Below are 20,032 nucleotides of genomic sequence, written 5' to 3'. Positions count from 1 at the left end.
AAGGATCTGGCGTTGCCGTGAGCTGTGGTGTAGGCCACAGACGTGGCTTGGATCTGGCGTTAACTGGCTCTGGTGTTGCTGTGGCTCTGGCGTAGGCTGGCAGCTGTAGCTCCGATTAGACCCCTAGCCTAGGAACCTCCATGTGCCGTGGGTGTGGCCCTAAAAAGACGAAAGACAAAAAAAATTTCAAAGTTAAAAAAACAGAGTTAGAGGAGATAATAACTTATGAAGAAAGAGTAAACTCTCTCTGAAGTTCAAGACCTGAACCAAGCAGAACAGAGGACCACGCACTTGGGCCCAGGATGAAAAAATGAGCAATTATGTGTTAATAGGAAGGAATTAGCATATTATTCCAAGAGAGACAGAAGTCCCTGCGGTGAGCTTCAAGAAATAGGAAGCAGCATTACCATGGCAACATGAAGATTAAAATGCTATATCCTAGGTCTCTTAAATAATAGTACCCGTTAGCAAAGTTTCTGACAAATCTATCATTGGAATGTATGCTCTTCATTAATGGAGGGTCTAGCTACTTTGAGTAGACATTTGGCCTTTGGATGCTTCTTATCTGCCAAACCTGCATCATAAAAAAGAGACAAAAAAGATATCAAATCATCAAGGAAAAATGATGGTACAAACATTCCATCTTTCCTGATAAATAGTATGAAAAGGTTTGAGCATGCTGAAATGGAAATCATCCCAAAATAGATTTGTTTTCAAATCTCAAAAACATACACAGGGAGTTCTACAAGACACCATAGTGAAAATGCTCATTAAATGTATCACCAAGTCATGTAAAATGCAATAGGTAGTCACAAATTCACAGGCTGCATTTTATTCTCTGCTACAGAGAGCTTCTCCTCATTACCAGCAGACCCGGGAAGCTGTTGAAGATATCATTACTCTTAATAAAGTGATTTATTTATTTTCTTCTTGATAGTGACAAGAGCTGGTAGGGGAAGGATAGTAGAGGAAAGGCATCATTACCGAGTAGCCACACACTATGTCCGGGAAAGGCACTAGATCATTTGTGTAAATTGGGAGTAATAGATGAGAAGACATCAGATGATAAGCAGCTGATATTGCAGCCAAACTGTCGAGATTTAAATCTAAATCCTAGTCTGTTAAGGTATCTATATGGAAATATCGGTCGCTTGTATTAAAAGGCTTTCACAATTAAAATTAATGCTGGCAATTTCAGAATATAATATTTCCACCATACTTAACCTCTGGGAACCTATGTGATCATCACGTAAAAGAATAATGAAAATTTTTTGTTGGTCTCCTTTGTTTGGGTTTTGTCAGAAGAGAAGCGAAGCAAAAGGTCATGAGCAAGAACTGATGCTCTGGTTTTTGTCTCTGGTTATCAAAGGTTTGTGTTTTGCTCTGAATATATATTTGATAAATGTGCAAATGAATGAACTGTCCTTTGTTAGAGATTTTGGCAGATAGTAACGAACAAGACAGTCATGTTCTCTCATGGCTCCATAGTTTTTGAAGGAAAAGAAAAGGAAGGAGGGGATTAGCATCTCATTTACTGAATAAATATTTATTGAAAACCTACTATGTGCCAAGGGCTCTGATAGGCCCTGTTGGAATACAAAAGAATGAAGCGGAATTTGTCCCGGGCTCCTAAGGAAATGAAAGCAATCAGAAAAAGAAAACATTAAAAAAACAATTAGAATATTATAACTTTGTATTCGTCAGCTTGGGCTGCCATAATAAAATACAGGCACGCCTTGTTTCACGGCACTTCACAGATAGAGTGGTTTTTACTCATTGAAGGTTTGGGGCAACCCCGTGTTGTCAGATGATGGTTGGCATTTTTCTTTTTTTTAAACCAATAAAGATTTGTTTTTTGATTTTGTTTGTTTGTTTGTTTTGTTTTTTGCTTTTTAGGGCCGCATCTGTAGCATATGGAGGTTCACAGGCTAGGGGTCAAATCGGAGCTACACCTGCTGGCCTACACCACAGCCACAGCAAGGTGAGATCCGAACCGCGTCTGCAACCTACGCCATAGCTCACAGCAACGCCAGATCCTTAACCCACTGAGGGAGGCCAGGGATCGAATTTGCAACCTCATGGGTCCTAGTCAGATTTGTCTCCACTTTACCACAATGTGAACTCCAGCAATAAAGTACTTTTTAATTAAAGCATATACCTTGTTTCTTTAGACATCATGCTATTGAACACTTTACAGACTACAGTATAGTATAAACATAACTTTTATATGCTCTGGGAAACCAAAAAGTTTGTGTGACTCACTTTATTGCACTGTTCACTTTATTGCAGTGTTCTAGAAGGGAACTCGAGATATGCCGGAGGTGTGCCTGTACCACAGATTGGGAGGTTTAAATGATGGAGATTTATTTTCCCATAGTTGTGGAGACTAGAAGCTCAAGATCAAGAAGGATTGGCTTCAGGGAGGCCTCTCCTTAGCCTATAGACAGCTGCCTTCTTACTGTCCTTTCTTCTGTGCACATGGAGAGGGAGAGAGGGTGAGGGGAGGGAAAGTGGCAGAGGGAGGGAAAGATAGAAAGAATGCATTCTTTTATTTCTTCTTCTTCCTTTTTTTCTTTGTCTTTTTGAGCCACACCTGCATCATATGGAAATTCCCAGGCCAGGGGCTAGGGGTTGAATTGGAGGTACAGCTGCTGGCCTATACCAGAGCCACAGGCTCTGAACTGCATCAGCATCTGCAGCCTACACCACAGCTCACAGCAACGCCAGATCCTTAACCCACTGAGGGAGGCCAGAGATCGAACCCATGCCCTCATGGGTACTAGTCGGGTTCATTAATCACTGAGCCACGATGGGAACTCCTATTTCTTCTTTTTATAAGGAAAGGAGTCCTATTAGATGGGGGCCCGCCCAAGCTTATGATCTCCTTTAACCTTAATTATCTTCTTGAAGGCATTATCTCCCAACAGTCACATCAAAGGTTAGGGCTTCAACATGGGAATTTTTGGAGAACACTCTTCTCCCAAATAACAAATTTTGGTATATGCTTCACAAATAGAGCATATCTATAAGTGTGCTACCTTAGTCTAGGAGGTCAAAGAAGGCTACCCTGTAGAAGTCATTTAGGCTGAGCTTGAAGCATAAGAAATGGTTAGTTTGACCAAGAACAGGGGGAGAGTAGTTAAAGCAGCAGCGATGTGTACAAAGGGTACCGAACACGGCACATTCCAAGAAATGAAATACTTTTAAAGCATCTGCAGCACAGAGAGGGAAGACAAGAATAGCAGGTGGAAGAGGTAGACAAAGGCAGATCATCTATGAGCCTCATGAAAGGGGTTTCCCCTCTATCCTAAACGTAATGATAAGCCATTATACGGCTTCGAAATAGGGGCTGGTTTACTCCTCAGAAAGAGGATTCTGATTGCAGTGTGTGAGTGCAAGGGCATGTGTGCCAGGCCTGCATACTCTTACTTAACATGCGGGCTTAGAGGACTGTGGTGCATGGCCGCATGCAGTCAAGCATGCCTACTTTCAACGTTCCCCACTGTTTCTGCGATGCTGCTGTGTGAGATGGGTACCTTTGTTCCTCCCTTTCCTGGGGGAAAATACAGAAATGAAAGGGCAGGTAAATGGTGCCTTTGGCCGAATACTCCCTTCTTCTCTTCCTTCTTCAATGATAATAGTATTTAACATTGATATTCGTCATGTTTATTGTTCACATGAGATATGCCAGACATTGTGCTATTTGACATGGGTTATCTTAGTTAATCCTCAAAACAATCCAATGATATACATATGCTTATTTTTCTATTTTACAGATTCTGAAACTCTGGCTTTGAAGGGGGTTCCGTAACTTATCAACTTGAGAAAGGGTGTTCTCTCTATTTCATCATCCTGTGGATGTAATACACAAACCCAAGCTTGTAAGATCCCTAAACATCACTGAAGAGAAGGGAATAGGAGAGGGTAATTGATGTTTCCCATCAAGCATCTTTTTCTCCTTCTTTTTTTGGCTTCCCCGTGGCATGTGGCGTTCCCAGAGCCACAGCTGCAACCTATGCTGCAGCTGAGGCCATGCCAGATCCTTTAACCCACTGTGCCGGCCCAGGGATCAAACTTGAGTCCTGGCACTACAGAGATGCTGCCAATCCCCTTGCGCCACAGTGGAAACTCCAAGTAGCTATTATTTAACCTAGTCTTTCACCTCACTAGGGAAACGGGCATCTGATTCCAAACTTCAATTGCAGAACAGTTAAAAGAAAATACAGGAAATTGGAGAGAGGCTTTGCAATGTTTATTTCCGAGTTAAAGTACAGATTGAATCTTCTAATTTCCTTAATGGGCATAATGCTAGTCTGGCAAATTATTAGCAGTTTGGATTTGATTCAAAAACTTGGTTATATATTTCATTAAGCTTACATTGAGTGGAGCACAAGGCAACCTATAGTGACAAGCATCAAAAGTCTATTTTACTGCCCATGTTATGAGCAGATGGAGCATAGACATTTAAAAACGCCAAGTGTTTTGATTAAGAGCCTGATTACAGTCAGATCAGAATGAAGAATAATGGCCCTATACAAAGGTTCTCTGAATTTTAAAATACTACTGGACCTTTACTTGACTTCTGTGAAATCAGATATTTATTAGTTTTATAAAACTTGGAGTTTGAAAAACAAAACCAAACCCCGACCTAACTAAAATGAACACAAATAGGAAAGAGTTTGTTTTCAGTAGATTAAGAACAGACTTTTCCCCAGTGTCGCCAGATCGATGAGTTATTATGGTTATCATACAATAGGGAGTAAACTTTGGGAAATAATGACTAGTAAATGTGGTATAGGCTGAAAATAGACATGTGCATAGGTTCAGAACGTGTTTTTGGTGAATGAGATACTAGAGAAAATCAGGCTAACTTGGGGGACATGATCCACTCAGGCCCAAAAAAAGACCAGATGCTAAAAGCGTAAGGGCTCCAGCTCTTGGAAACCAGAGCCTTCTTTTTCCCCTTGGAAGGACAATGGTTAGGGCTAGAGCCTTCTTTTCCACCTTCTCAGAGGATTAATATTCCTCTAGGATTTCCCCCATCTGTTCAAGCATGTATTCCACAGGATGCTACTGAAAGACAGTGAACCTGGTTGAAAACTAGTGCAGGCCTTTCGAACACAAAACACAAAGGAGGAAGATCTAAAAAGCAGTGTAATGTGATAATACATAGGTTTTGAGGTAAAAAAAAAAAATGAGGGTAAAAACCCAGTTATGCAACTTAGCTGGATAATCTTGGGCAAATTCTTTATGGGCTCCGTTTTGTCATCTGTAAAATGGGTCAAAATAGTATGAGCCTCCTAGAGTGGTTGTGAGGATTCAGTAGGTCAAGAGTCAGGCACAGAAGGCACTTGATTTTTTGAAGGCATCAGAAGCATTCCTAGCACATGGAATTGAGACAATACTTAGTGATTATTAGTAATCTCTTTGGATTTGCTGCAAGGACCAATCTTTTTGGACTGCTATAATCACAGCCTCCTATGTACTGTCCTGCATCACTTCTTCAACCTTAGTTCCTAATACAGCTTTGCAGATGTTTCAGACACCTAGGACTCCTGGACTCTTACATACTGCCTCCCTTCGAAATGGATTCGATGTGGCTTAGCTACAGCTAGAACACATGCTTGTCTTTCCCCTGTCATCTGACATGCTTCTGAGAGGCAGAATTGCACGGTGATGAAGAGGTGAGTCAGTTTGCCAGTTCCGATCTCAACTTTTCCGACTTACTAGCTATGTGACAATTAATTACTTAATTTCTTCATGCCTCAGTTCCCCTCTTTGAAAAAAAGTGAAGATGTTAATAAGAGAACTTATAGTGTTGTTGAGAGGGTTAAATGACTTAATACATGTAAAATATCGGGCTCATAACAAGAACTGAATCAATGGTAGCTATTTTTTTCTTTCTAGTGCCACACCTGTGGCACATAGAAGTTCCCAGGCTAGGGGTCTATTCCATAGCCACAGCAACACCAGATCCAAGCCCTGTCTGGAACCCACACCACAGCTTGTGGCAACACCGGATCCTTAATCCACTGAGCAAAGTCAGGAATGTTCCCCACATCCTCACAGACACTAGTCAGGTTCTTAACCTACTGAGCCACAATGGGAACTCCAATTTTAGCTAGGATTATTTTTCCTTCTGCTTAACAACTCATGACCCAGACCATCCAATGGCTATACAGTCCTGCCGGCAACAGTGAGAAACATACCCAGATGCAGTAGATGAAACATATATGAATTCTAATACAGTAATGGTCCCAGATTGTGAGCAGGAGGTCCCTTGGGGGGAGGGGTCACAGAGTTACTGTCAATTTGATTGAAATGCAGGCATTATTCTTTTATTTCAGAGTGGGAATGCATAGAGCAAAAGAATGCATTTAATAATTCCATTTGTTATATGCATGACCTTGGGTAAGAATTTTAACTTCTCTGATTCTCTACTTTCTGCTCAATTTATTTAAAGTCCGTGATGGCCTTCTTGAACCTAGAGGGTGTCCACACTGAGGTTAGCAGTGCCTATTTCACAGAGTCCTGAGAAGTTTTAACTGCGAACACATATGTAGACACATAGTAGGCACTCAATAAATGTTAGTTGAATAGGAATCTACATCAGAAATGAGGAGCGGGCTATGGAAGAATGGAGGTACATGAGTGACATAAATGAACCACATATAATTATAATACACAAATATTGCAAATACTATATACAGTTAAGTAATACTAAATAGTCATGGCATTAACAGATATATATGACAGAATTGATATCTTAAAAACTTCTGTATAAAGAAGAATGAGAAATGCTTGATAACTATAACAAATATTCATTTTAGATGTACGGCTGATCTCACAAGGAAGTGTAAAGAATTTACACGGTCAAAAATAGAGCTGAAAACCTTAGTGATAAGCTGACAAAAGTTCTATGGATGCCTTGGAAATATATGAAGAACTCTGCAACTAGAAAGCTCAAGTTTTTTGTTTGTTTGTTTGTTTGTTTTGTCTTTTTGCCATTTCTTGGGCCGCTCCTGCGGCATATGGAGGTTCCCAGGCTAGGGGTCCAATCAGAGCTGTTGCTGCCGGCCTACACCAGAGCCACAGCAACGCGGGATCCGAGCCGCGTCTGCAACCTACACCACAGCTCACAGCAACGCCGGATCCTTAACCCACTGAGTAAGGCCAGGGATTGAACCCGCAACCTCATGGTTCCTAGTCGGATTCGTTAACCACTGCGCCACGACGGGAACTCCAGAAAGCTCAAGTTTTAACCTCTGTGAAAGAACAGGAGACAAGACTTTGGCCCCAGTAAAATGGAAGTTGGAAATGAAACCCCAGCATTAAGCTGGGATCCTTTAAAAGGACTATGCACTTTCAGTAAAAGAGCAGCTGAGAAAATAATCCACCTGCTGGCAAAGGGATGCCACAAAAAATATCTCCATCTTAGCTCTGGCTCTGATTGAGGAAAAACAAATAAACAAAAAACTCTTCCCTGAGAATTCTTAGCCTTGAGGATTACAGGACTAAGAAATCACTAACTAGGAAATTGGCAGCAAGTGGTCATTGGTTTGTAGCACTGAAAATGATGAGGAAAAGTAAACACAAATCATTAATACAGGCACATCTTCCACCCATTCTCAGGGTCTGCCCATTATAAAGGCACACCAAGCAATAACACATAAACAAAATTTAAACACACAAAGGAAGCATGATATTAAAATATTAATGAATAGAAACAAACAAAAAACAAAAGCAAAATTAGGCATCCAAATACATCAGTCATTGAAGTTATAAAATACAGAATATAAAAGAATAAAAATTATGAACAAGAATAAGAGACTTAAAAACACACTAAGAAATCTGAATAAGAAACAAGTAGAGCTTTAGGAAATAAGAGCTATACTCACTAAAAATAAAATGTACTGTAATGATGAGACAGTACACTGGAGTCAGCTCAAGAGAGGAGCAGAGAGGGCAGGAGAGAAACACAAAGGTAAGGAAAACTGGAAAAGAGGTCAAGAGACCCAGATGACAGACTGAGAAGGTCCACTATACCTATAACTGAAATGCAGAGGAAAGTAGAAAAATTTATGTGTGTTGCCAGGGAGGGACATAAAGAGAGAATGGCTGAGAATTTCCCAGAATGGATAAAAGACATGGGTTTTTGTATTTAGGAAGGTAAAAATTTTTAAGCAAGATAAATATGACACTCTATATAAACTATTCTGGTGACTCCATTAAACAGCAAAGACAAAGATTTTTAAAGTACGCAGAGAGAAAGAGATTATCTTCAATGGAACAAAAGCAGAATTCCTGATTGTGCTAGCAGAAAGCAGATGACAGAAAATAACCACGGGGATGGGGAAAATAGCTATTAACGTAGAAATTATTATTCAAAAGTGAAGGTTAAAGAGACATATTTTCAGAAAATCAAAATGGGGAGAATTTGCCCAGATTCTAACTAAGGGAACTTTTAAAAGATGCATTACGGAAACAAGGAAACAGAATCTAGAGGCAAACATCAAGATGTAAAAGAGAAAGGAAAACAAAAAAAGCAGTAAATATGTGGATACAGCAAAAGAAATAATGACTAAATATTTAAAACAATATTGATTTGGGACAAAAGCTAAGATAAAATGATTGAAACAAAATTCTGGATAAAAATAAAATGTGCAGACTGCACACAAGACGTACAGAGTGATAAAATTTAAAGAAGTCTGAAGTCCTCATAATTTTCAGGAAGAGTTTAAAGATACAGATTAATTTCAGAATTTGTTAAGTTAAAAATGTGTGTTAAGGAGTTCCCGTCGTGGCGCAGTGGTTAACGAATCCGACTAGGAACCATGAGGTTGCGGGTTCGGTCCCTGCCCTTGCTCAGTGGGTTAACGATCCGGCGTTGCCGTGAGCTGTGGTGTAGGTTGCAGACGTGGCTCGGATCCCGCGTTGCTGTGGCTCTGGCGTAGGCCGGTGGCTACAGCTCCGATTCAACCCCTAGCCTGGGAACCTCCATATGCCGCGGGAGCGGCCCAAGAAATAGCAACAACAACAACAACAAAACAACAACAAAAAAGACAAAAGACAAAAAAAAAAAAAATGTGTGTTAAGACTTTAAGGGCAACCGAAAAAAATTAGAAATAGAATATCTATTTTGGGGAGTTCCCATCGTAGCTCAGCAGTAGCAAACCTGACTAGTATTCAAGAGGATGCAGGTTCAATCCCCAGCCCTGCTCAGTGAGTTAAGGATCCAGAGATGCCATGAGCTGTGGTGTAGGTTGCAGATGTGGCTCAGATCTCACATTGCTGTGGCTGTGGCCACAGCAGCAACTCCAATTTGACCCCTAGCCTGGGAACTTCCACATGCCCCAGGTGCGGCCCTAAAAAAGCAAAGAAATATACATACATACATACATATATATATATACACATATACACAGAAATATATATACACATTTTTTTTTCAAAATGATGGAGAACTAAAAACAACCTCAATGAATCCAAAAGGAAGTGGGAAAGAAAAAAGAAAAAAATATAGAAAAGTCAAAGTAAATAGAAAGTACAAGAAAGACTGTAGGAATATACACAAATACAACAGCAATCACAATAAATGTAAACTGGCCAAACTTTCCAGAAAAAGAGAATGTAACTGGATGATAACATGCAATCCAGCTATATACTATTGACAAGAGACATACAGAAGATATGAGTGCAAAAATGTTGAAAGTAAAAGGATAGAAAATTTCACATCAAGAAACTAAAGTTATTAAAGCAAATATAAGTGTATTAATCAGATAAATCACTTTAAGTGAAAGCCGCTAATCATGAATAAAGAGAGTCAAGAAATAAAAGATACATTGTGCCAGGAAGACACACCAGTTCCAAACTCGTGTGTATTTAAAGTCATAGCCTCAAGATGTATATAACAGAATGGACAAATTATAAAGAAAATTTTTAAAAATCCATCATCACAGTGAGACGTTTTTCTGTACCTCTCTTAGTACTTAGAAGATTAACAAAACCCCCAAAATAATAAAACATAAACAGGTCAATTTACAATTTGGGCCTAAAGGATAAAGATTTCATACACACACACAGTCCAAGGACATGCCATTTTTCATAAACGTTCAATGTGTGCTTGTAAAAATGTTCATGCTCTAGGAGCTCCTGTCGTGGCTCAGTGGTTACCGAATCCAACTAGGAACCATGAGGTTGCAGGTTCTATCCCTGGCCTTGCTCAGTGGGTTAGGGATCCAGCATTGCCGTGAGCTGTGGTGTAGGTTGCAGACATGGCTCAGATCCTGCGTTGCTGTGGCTCTGGCGTAGGCTAGAGGCTACAGCTCCAATTCCACCCTAGCCTGGGAACCTCCATATGCCGCAGGTGCGGCCCTAGAAAAGACAAAAAGACCAAAAAAAAAAAAAAAATTGGGTACATGTTTTACAAGCACACACTGAACATGTATGAAAATTGACCATGTATAGTGGACCCTTGGACAACATGAATTTGAAATGCTCAGGTCCACTTATATGCAGATTTTTTTCAATAAATATAGTACTTGTATTTTCATTTTATGAATCTTTAAATTAACCAAATATGGGAAAAATTTGTGTTTGATTAGAGATCACAATATGTGGAACAAAAATAACTAGAGTTTGAACACTGATTCTATCCAAGCCGTTTCAGCTTCCTGTCCCTGTGTGAGTCATTTAGCAATTCCTTTGTTTTTGAGGCAGAGATAGCCCTATGTAGATTTTCCATTGCCTTCCAAGGTCAGTGCCCCAACCCCCACCTTGTTCAAGAGTCAACTATACTTGAGGAAGATTTATTTATTTATTTATTTATTCTCTTTTCCAGCTGCACCCACAGCATAGGAAAGTTCCCAGGCCAGAGGTCAAGTACCAAATTCGAGCTGCAGCTGTGACCTACCTTCTGCAACTGTGGCAACACTGGATTTCCAACCCAGCACCAACACTGCCACAGAGACAAGCCAGATCACTAACCCACTGTACCACAGTGGGAACTCCAAGAATGAATATTTAAATCTCCCAAAATAATTATAAGAAAACTTTATGTCAATACATGTAAATATTTAAATAACCTAAACAGTTCCCTTTATCAAAACTGATGCAAGAAGAAACAGAAAACTCACATAATTCCAAAGTCATTTAAAACACCATATAATTAATTTAAAGACACATAAAAAGCACCAGACTTGGGAGTTTCCACTGTGGTGCAGCAGGTTAAGAATTCGGTATTGTCTTCTTAGCGGCTTGGTCACTGCTGAGATGCAGATTTGATCCCCGGCCTGGTGCAGTGGGTTAAGGATTTGGCCTTGCCGCATCTGTGGCATAAGTCACACATGTGGCTCAGATTCGATCCCTGACCTGGAAACTTCCATATGCCAGGGGTGTAGCCAAAAAATTTTAAAAAGGCACCAGATTCAAACACTTGTAAAGATAATTCTTACAAAGTTTTTTTTTTTTTTTTCCGCATGATGGCAAGGTTGGTTTTGTATTAAAAAGTTCCTTTCTTTATAAAATCATGAATGAAGAGAAAAAATTTACATATTCATGCCAATAGCATGAAAAGAAATAGCATTTAAAAACCCAATTATGATTAAAGGACTTAGTTTAAGTCCCTAAATAGAAAAACTTTTTTTTAGTAATTGTGGTATAATTGACATATGTAACATTATATTAGTTTCAGGTATACAACATAATGATTCCATATTGTATTCATTGTGGTATGATTACAGTAAGTCTAGTTACCATCCATCACCATTCATAGTTAGAAAATTTTTTTTCTCTTTTTTTCCTTATTATGAAGACTAGAAAGATTGTCTTACATACTGACAGTATCACCCAAAAACAAATTTCACAATTAATGGTGAACGTTTACAAGCATATCTTCTGAAAATCAGAAACAAGAAAAGGATGCCTGCTACAATGGCTTCTATTCAACATGTTGCTAGAGTCACCAGCCAGCACAGTAAAGTAAGAAAAATACATGAAAGATGTAAGGAGTGGAAAAGAGGAAACTGTCGTCAATTTCATCTGATGGACTTATATAGGCAGAATCTATAAGAGTTCAGAAAGACCATATTTTATTCCAATTTCACAGATGAGGAAGAGGAAGCTTAGAATGTACAGCATCAGATAGCTGATATGTAGTGTTCCTTCATTATTCCCTGTCGTGGCCAATGACAACACCATCTATCCAGCCATATAAGCTAGAAACCTAGAAGTTCCTCTTTTGTAATAATCTCATCCTTATCTTACCATGTCCAGTGGATCAGCATCTCTCTCTCTCCATACTTCTAGTAAAATGGCCTCCAAACTTGCACTTACTGTTTCTCTTTATTTATGGAATAACCCTAAATAGCACTTACATGAGATATGTACTCTTTCAAATGCTTTACAAATATGAACTCATTTATTCTTCCTAACTACCCCATGAGGTAAAAATTAGCATCATCCCTATTTTACAGATGAGGGAACTGAGACACAGAGAAATTCAGCAGCTTGCTTAAGTATATACAACTAGTAAGTAGTAGAGCTAGGGCTGAACTCAGGTAGTCTAAGTCTAGTTGTCCATGCTCTGCCTATCTCTAATATTTCTCTATTATGCAGCCAGGGTCACCTTTCAAAAATGTAAATTTGATCGTGTAATTCTGCTACCAAAAATTCTTTGTTAGCTTGCTATTTCTTGGTAAACTAAGAAAAAAAGAAAATATCCTTACTAGGACCAACAAAGCCTTGCATATTCTGACCCTACCTATCCCTCCAGTATCATACCCCATTATCTTCATGCTTCTGTACTCCACAGCCGTAATGGTTTAATGATTGCACTGCCCCCCAACCCATGCCAGGGCCTTCACATATGCTATTTATTTTGCCTCCTCTCTCCTCCTGATTCATTTGAATGCATTGTTCATATGTTAGTTCAAGTATCGTTGCCTCAGGAAAAGTCATCCCTGACCCCTCTATCATAGGCTGTCAACTCACTGTGAATCCTTCATAGAGCTTAGCAAACTGCAATTTTACATTTTATTTATATACGTGTATAATTTATGCCCACAGACTGTAAGGGAAGAGCATGCCTTTTTTCCTTGTGGGTATATCACCAGGGTTTAGCACAGTGCCTGGTACCATATAAATGCTCAATAAATATTTTAGCAAGGAAGGAAAGAAAAAAGGAACAAAAGAAGGAAAAAGAAGTGGAAAAAGAAGGAAAGGGGGAATGAAGAAAAGGAAAGGAAGAGGGGAGGAGGGAGGGGGAAAGGGAGAGAACCAGGCCTTAAATCCAAGTCCTCACCCAAGGCCCTGCCATGTGGTGTCCTACAGTGTAAGGGGGAGTAGATTTAAAAGAGTATGTATAGGGAGCTCCTGCTGTGGTCCAGTGGGTTAAGGATCCAGCATTGCTGCAGCTGCAGTGTAGGTCACAGCTGTGGCTTGGATTCAGTCCCTGGCCTGGAAACTTCCATATGCTGTGGATGCAGCCAAAAAAGAAAAAAATAAAAATAAAGAGTGTGTATAGACCCATTTTAAACTCATTAAACATTTATTGGGCAATGCCATGTAACAAGTACTATGCTAGGCCATAATGGTGGCATGTGTATATATCACATGGAAAGACTATTAGCGGTAATTTCTGGGGGCTGGGATTATGAGGGTTTATTATAATGTTGGTTGTACTTTTAGGTATTCTTTAATTAATATGTATTCTCTTTGCAATAGAGAAAATTATTCTTACAAGAAGTATATATTCTGAGACAATTGGATTCTCTCTGCAGAACTAGAACCTGACCTACACATACAGATTTCACAGTCCCCCTGACTCATTTGATATTTTCCTCTGCTCCTTCCTGGATCAAGGATTCTAGACATCATCTCACTTCTGAAAAAAAGATTGGCCAGGGAGAGGTTAAAAGCCATATCCAGCATAGGGTACAGTTCATTTTCAACTATACTTCTACATCGCTGATAGAAAAGTTGCAAAGATAGTACAGAAAATGCTCATATACCCTTCACCTAGCTTTCATCTTGCATAACCATAGCATCTGTATTAAAACTAAGAAATTAACATTGGCACAAGCTGTAGATTACAGACTCTATTCAAATTTTACTGCTTTTCAGGAGTTCCTTTTGTGGCTCATCGGAAATGAATCTGACTAGCATTCGTCAGGACACAGGTTCGATCCCCGGCCTCGCTCAGTGGGTTAAAGGATCTGGCGTTGCCGTGAGCTGTGGTGTAGGTTGCAGACGCTGGCTTGGATCTGGCATTGCTGTAGCTGTGGCGTAGGCTAGCGGCTGCAGCTCCAATTCAACCCCTAGCCTGGAAACTTCCATATGCAGTGGGTGGGGCCCTAATAAGATTTAAAAAAAAAAATTCTACCACTTTTCCCATTGATATGTTTTTCTGTAGCAGGATCTAAGCCAGGATCCCATGTTGCATTTAGTCATGATGTCTCCTTAGCTTCCTACAATCTGTGACAGTTACTTGATCTTTTATGACCCTGACATTTTGAAGAGTATTTTGTAAGGGGCTGGTCAGGCAAGCCCTCAGTTTAGGTTTATCTGATGTCTTCTCATGATCAGACTGAGTTTATGAGTTTTGGAAAAGAACATCATGGAGGCCTTGTAATGCCCTTCTCAGTGCGTTATATCAACAGGTACATAATGTTAGCCTTGATCACTTGGTCAACGTGCTGTCTGCCGCTATGATTTTACAATCTTTTTTCTTTGCAACAGATATATATTTGCGGGGAGGTGGTTTGAGGCTATGCAAACATTTTGTTTCTTCTTAAGCTTTTGCCTGCTAATTTAAACAGTCACCAGTAGATTTTGCCTGTAGCATTTATTACTGTAGCGTTCCAATGGTGATTAGCTCTGTCATTACTTCTACATTTATTACTTGGAATTCTTCTGTAAGGGAGATTTGCTCCTTCTCCTCTATTTATTTATTCAATTATTTTAATAAAAATTTTTATTTGAAATTATTGTAGACTCACAGCAAGTTACAAAAATGGTACAGTGAATTTCCGTGTACTTTTCCCCCAAAGATAATAACTTATGTAATCGTAGTACATTACCCAAACCAGGAAATTGAGATTTGTACAAAATACACTGTTAATTAAACTCTGAAATTTATTGGATTTCCCTAGTTTTCATATCCTCCCTCTCACGTATGTGTAGTTCTGTGAAATCTGAGGTTTGTGTAACCTCCATCATAATCAGGTTACAGACCAATCATTTATTTACATCATTATAGATGCATGGATGTTTATTTTATTCTTTTGGATATAATACTATATCATTTATTTTCATTTAAGTTGTCCAACTTTACCTATTGGACACGCTTTTGGATTGACTACTGTGTCCTTTTAATATACAACCATCTTTTTTTTTTTTTTTAAAGCACTTCCTAAATTCTTGGTACCAGGATCATCTTGTATTTTTCCTAAACTAGCTCTAGAATCAACCATTTCTCCAAAGATCCCTGATTCCTTTCATTGGAGAGTTGTATTTAGAAAGCATGGTCTGTGTGAATAGTATACTTATTGATACTGTGATATCCTTCTTTCTAGGCCCTCTCAGTGGATATAGCTAGGAAATTTTATGTACATTATCTATCTGTCTGTCTGTCTATCTATCTATCATCTCCAATCCAGTACTACAGGGTTCACTCTAGCATCCTCCCTTTGCTTATTTGCAATTTCTTTTACCGATAAAAAGAAATCTGGATTTTATTATCTACAATATACTCCCTTATTTGTTCATCCCTAGCACACACATAAAGTAGTTTCAGAATTCCTGACCCATAGAACTCAAAGAACAAGATTGATCAACTTTTAAAACACAAATACTTCCAGGAGATATAGAAGCCCTACACTAATTAGTGCTAAAGGATCAGTAACTAATTAGAGGCCATCTTAGGTGGACTCACAGATAGCAATAGAAACTGAAATGATGGGGTTTGGGTTGAAAAAAACAGGGCTAGAAAGGAATGAAGGAAAGGAAACAGAACGGCAGAGGGCAAACGCTGCCTCCTTCCTGTTTTGACGAAGGTACAGCTTTGATCATGTGGCTCTCAGCCTGGCAATTCCTAAAGTCTCCTTCTCCATGGTACTACCTACGCCAGATACATGAGACTTGGCAACAAATACGTGACTTTTGGAAAAAGCATATGGTATGGTACTGAGTAGTAGACGTGAAGCTATATATCTGCCTATGGGACTTTGGCTGCCTTTGGCAACTTTGATTTGCATCCAGCAGAGATGCTTTGGCATTTGCTAAAGTATTGATGTATATCCATCCAGTGGCAGTGCAATAACAGAGAGGAAGAATGAAAAGCCATAAAAAATACTGTCAAACCACCATTGGAAGGAAGATAGCAAGTATAACAAAGCAGCCTAAGACACATCCTTTAATTGTTATTCTAGACAGGAACCAGTTTTCTGGGTGGATTAGGGCAGCAATAAATATTGAGGACAGGCTTCCATGAATCTAACCTCCTCACGCTTTTACCAACTTAGCCTTTTCTTTACACAATTCAAGAGGGTTAGTAACAGAAACTTCAATAAATCCCAAATCGATAGTTGTTTCCTATTCTCTTCATGCTACACTCTACTCCCTCTGCCATATATAATTTCAGGAAGACCTAGAACATGGTAAAAATATTTTTCAATTGCTGGTTGATAAGGCAGTGTTGGAAAATATGTACTTTTTAAAATCATATACACTTGGCTTCAAATCTTGGCTCCAACACCTCCTCCTAGCTCCCTGAGGTCTAGGAAGCCTCACCTTCCTTATGCGTAAAATATGTCTCATACTGTGGCAGAGACTAGCTAGATGTTAACCAATCCCATTTCCTTTACACAACCATACAGAAAGAATATTTCCCAGCCTGCCTTGGAATTAGGGTATAGCATTCGACTGGGCTCTGGTCAATGTAACGTGGACAGAAATGATATGCACCACATCCAGGCCTGGCCATGAAACAGCCCATGGGATCCCACATGCACTCTCATGGTTCGTGGCCCAGTGGAATGCAGAGGATCTAGCACAGAATTCTGAGGTAGCCTCATAAAATGGGAAATTATTAAATACATGGAGCTTGTATCCCTAAGTCACGGCTTAGAGAATTCTGAATATCTGAATAGGCTGAAACATGAGTGAAAAAAAAAAATTGTAACAGGCCAAAAAGATTATGGGATTGTTTGTAGTTCTTTGGTATATTTTAATATATTATTTATATATTTATATTTGTACATTTTTGTATATTTACTTTTTTTTTTTTTTCCTTTTTAGGGCCATGCCTGTAGCATATGGACATTCCCAAGCTAGGGGTTGAATTGGAGCTGCAGCTGATGGCCGGACCACATCTCTGACCTATGTTGCAGCTTGCAGCAACACTGGATCCTTGACCCACTGAGCAAGGCCAGGGATCAAACCCAGATCTTCATGGATGCTAGCCGGGTTCTTAACCCACTGAGCCACAATGGGAACTTCTGCTTACTTATTGTTATATTGCTCATATTACTTACCTTGATTAATACATACTTGTTTCTATTATTCGATAAGATACTATTGGTAAAGCATGTAGCATAGTACCTGGCACATGGTACCACCTAACATTTATTGAGATGTCCTAAGTATAGCCTGACATAAAATATGGACTTACAGGGAAAAAAAAGTTAGTTCCAAGCGTGTTTGTTGAGTAAGGACAGTGCAATTACATTTCCCAGTTCTTCCTCTTGCTTATTTCCGACTATTTTGCATGAAAATATCAGAGGTTTTTCTTTCTAAATCATTTTGTTTTACCTTTGTAAATGCCAATATCCAGTTTTCCGTGTTTATTTTTCCATCTGTCCCATATTTATTTTATTCCCTAAAACTTGGGGAGTACTTGGGAATACAGAGACTTGCTTGCCTACAGTCCAGATGCATTTCAATTAACTCTAGTTCAGATCAGGTACTCTTCCATCTACCTCTTAAGAATTATCCATCACAGCTTTCTCTAACCCTGGTTTTAGCTCCAGCCTTTGCGTAGAAATTTCTTTTCTGGTTGCCCTAGATTATTATCATATAGTGAAACATTGACTAGTCTGAGTATATCCATTCTAGCATTCCAGGGTGGTTTGACAACAAAAGGTGCTCTCAGCTACCAGGCATAAGTACTTCAGCTCCAGACATGATTTGTGTATCTGCCCTTGTTTATAGAGTGTTTCTGATGCCACCCCCCCAACACACACACATTTTCAGCTCTTTTCTGTCAGAGATATTTTCCTTCTTTCTACAAGACAGAAGGAAGAGAAAGGATGCCACCAAGCCCACACTGCATACTTCATAATTGAAAAGATTCTTCAGCCATTCTGTTTTTTGTTTTTTGTCTTTTTCCTCCTTTCCATACTACCTTCAAAGCTTCTGTGATTTATGTTTTTGCCTGGAATGGATGGCTGGGCCCACTTAAAATTTTCCTGTAGAGGAGTTCCCGTTGTGGTGTAGCGGAAACAAATCTGATTATTAATCATGAGGATGCAGGTTCGATCCCTGACCTCGCTCAGTGGGTTAAGGATCTGGCGTTGCTGTGAGCTGTGGTGTAGGTCACAGACATGGCTTAGATCTGGCATTGCTGTGGCTGTGGCGCAGGCCAGCAGCTGTAGCTCTGATTAGACCCCTAGCCTGGGAACCTCCATATGCTATAGGTGCGGCCCTAAAAAAAAAAAAGAAAAAATTCCTGTATAGGTAATTCTCTTATTAATACCAAAGCATTGGCTTGGAAGCCTTAATATTTGACAAACTGCCCCATTGAGAGGGTTTTAAAAGTCTACGTCTGCTCAGGTTTTCATCTATGAGGAAGAGAAGCTCTTTCAGCACCAAATAAATATTAAAGCAACAGTGGGAGGCAAAATAAGGATGCTTTTAGATTACATGCCATAGGTTCTGATTGTTCCATGCACTGCTTATTTATCTCATTTATAAAAGAAGTACATGAAAACCTGCCCTGAATACCTTGGAACAATGATTCTCAAGTGTGGTCCCTGGTCCAGTAGCATCAGTGGCACGTGGGAACTTGTAGAAATGTTCATTCTTAGACTTTACCACATACGTTCTGAATCAGAAACCCTGGGAGTGTTAAGTCCCAAGAGTTCTCATCACAAGGAAAAAACTTTTTTTCTACTTCTTTAATGTTGTGTCTATATAAGATGATGGATGGTCATTCAACTTACTGTGGTAATCATTTCATGATGTTTGTAAGTCAAATCATTATGCTGTATATCTTATACTCTTAGAATGCTGTATGTCAGTTATATCTCAGTAAAACTGGAAGGAAAAAAAATGTGAAAAGAAACTCTGGGAGTAGGGCCTAGCAAGCTATGGTTTAGCAAAAACTCAGGTGATTCCGAGGCTGGCTGAAGTTTGAGAATTATTGTCTTAGAAAGTCCTGTGAAGATAAGGCAATGGGTCTAAAAGTGATGATAATGATGATAATAAAATTCATATCCGACAGTCCTTATTAAATAGTTACTATGCTCTGGCACCATGCTAAGCACTTATTTAAATGGATTAGGTATTTAATTATCATAGCAGACTGAAGTATTATTATTATTATTATTATCATTATCATTATTATTAATGTCCCACATTACAAAGGAGGAATCTTAGAGGTGAAATAATTTGCCCAAGTTTAGTTAGTAAGTGGAAATCTGGGTACCAAAACCAACAATGATTTTTTTTTTTTTTTTCTTTTTATGGCGACACCTGGGGCATATGGAAGTTCCCAGGCCAGGGGTCAAATCAGAGCTGCAGCTGAGGCCTACACCACAGCAACAGCAATGCCAGCTCCAAGCTGCATCTGCAGCCAGTGCCGCAGCTTGTGGCAATAACGCCAGATCTTTAACCCACTGAGTGAGGCCAGGATCGAACCCACATCCTCACAGAAACAATGTTGGGTCCTTAGCCTGCTGAACCACAGTGGGAACTCCCTAACTATGCTTTTAAATCTATTATTTTACCCAAATATATTCCTAAAGATGTTTAATCC

This window comes from Sus scrofa, chromosome X (genome assembly GCF_054392235.1).
Source record: "Sus scrofa isolate SSC_HxYL_T2T_F1_AM1 chromosome X, Sscrofa_HxYL_maternal_Yorkshire_Landrace_v2.0, whole genome shotgun sequence".
Lineage (NCBI taxonomy): Eukaryota > Metazoa > Chordata > Mammalia > Artiodactyla > Suidae > Sus > Sus scrofa.
The sequence above is the reverse complement of the archived record's forward strand: the minus strand, read 5'-3'. Positions refer to the sequence as shown.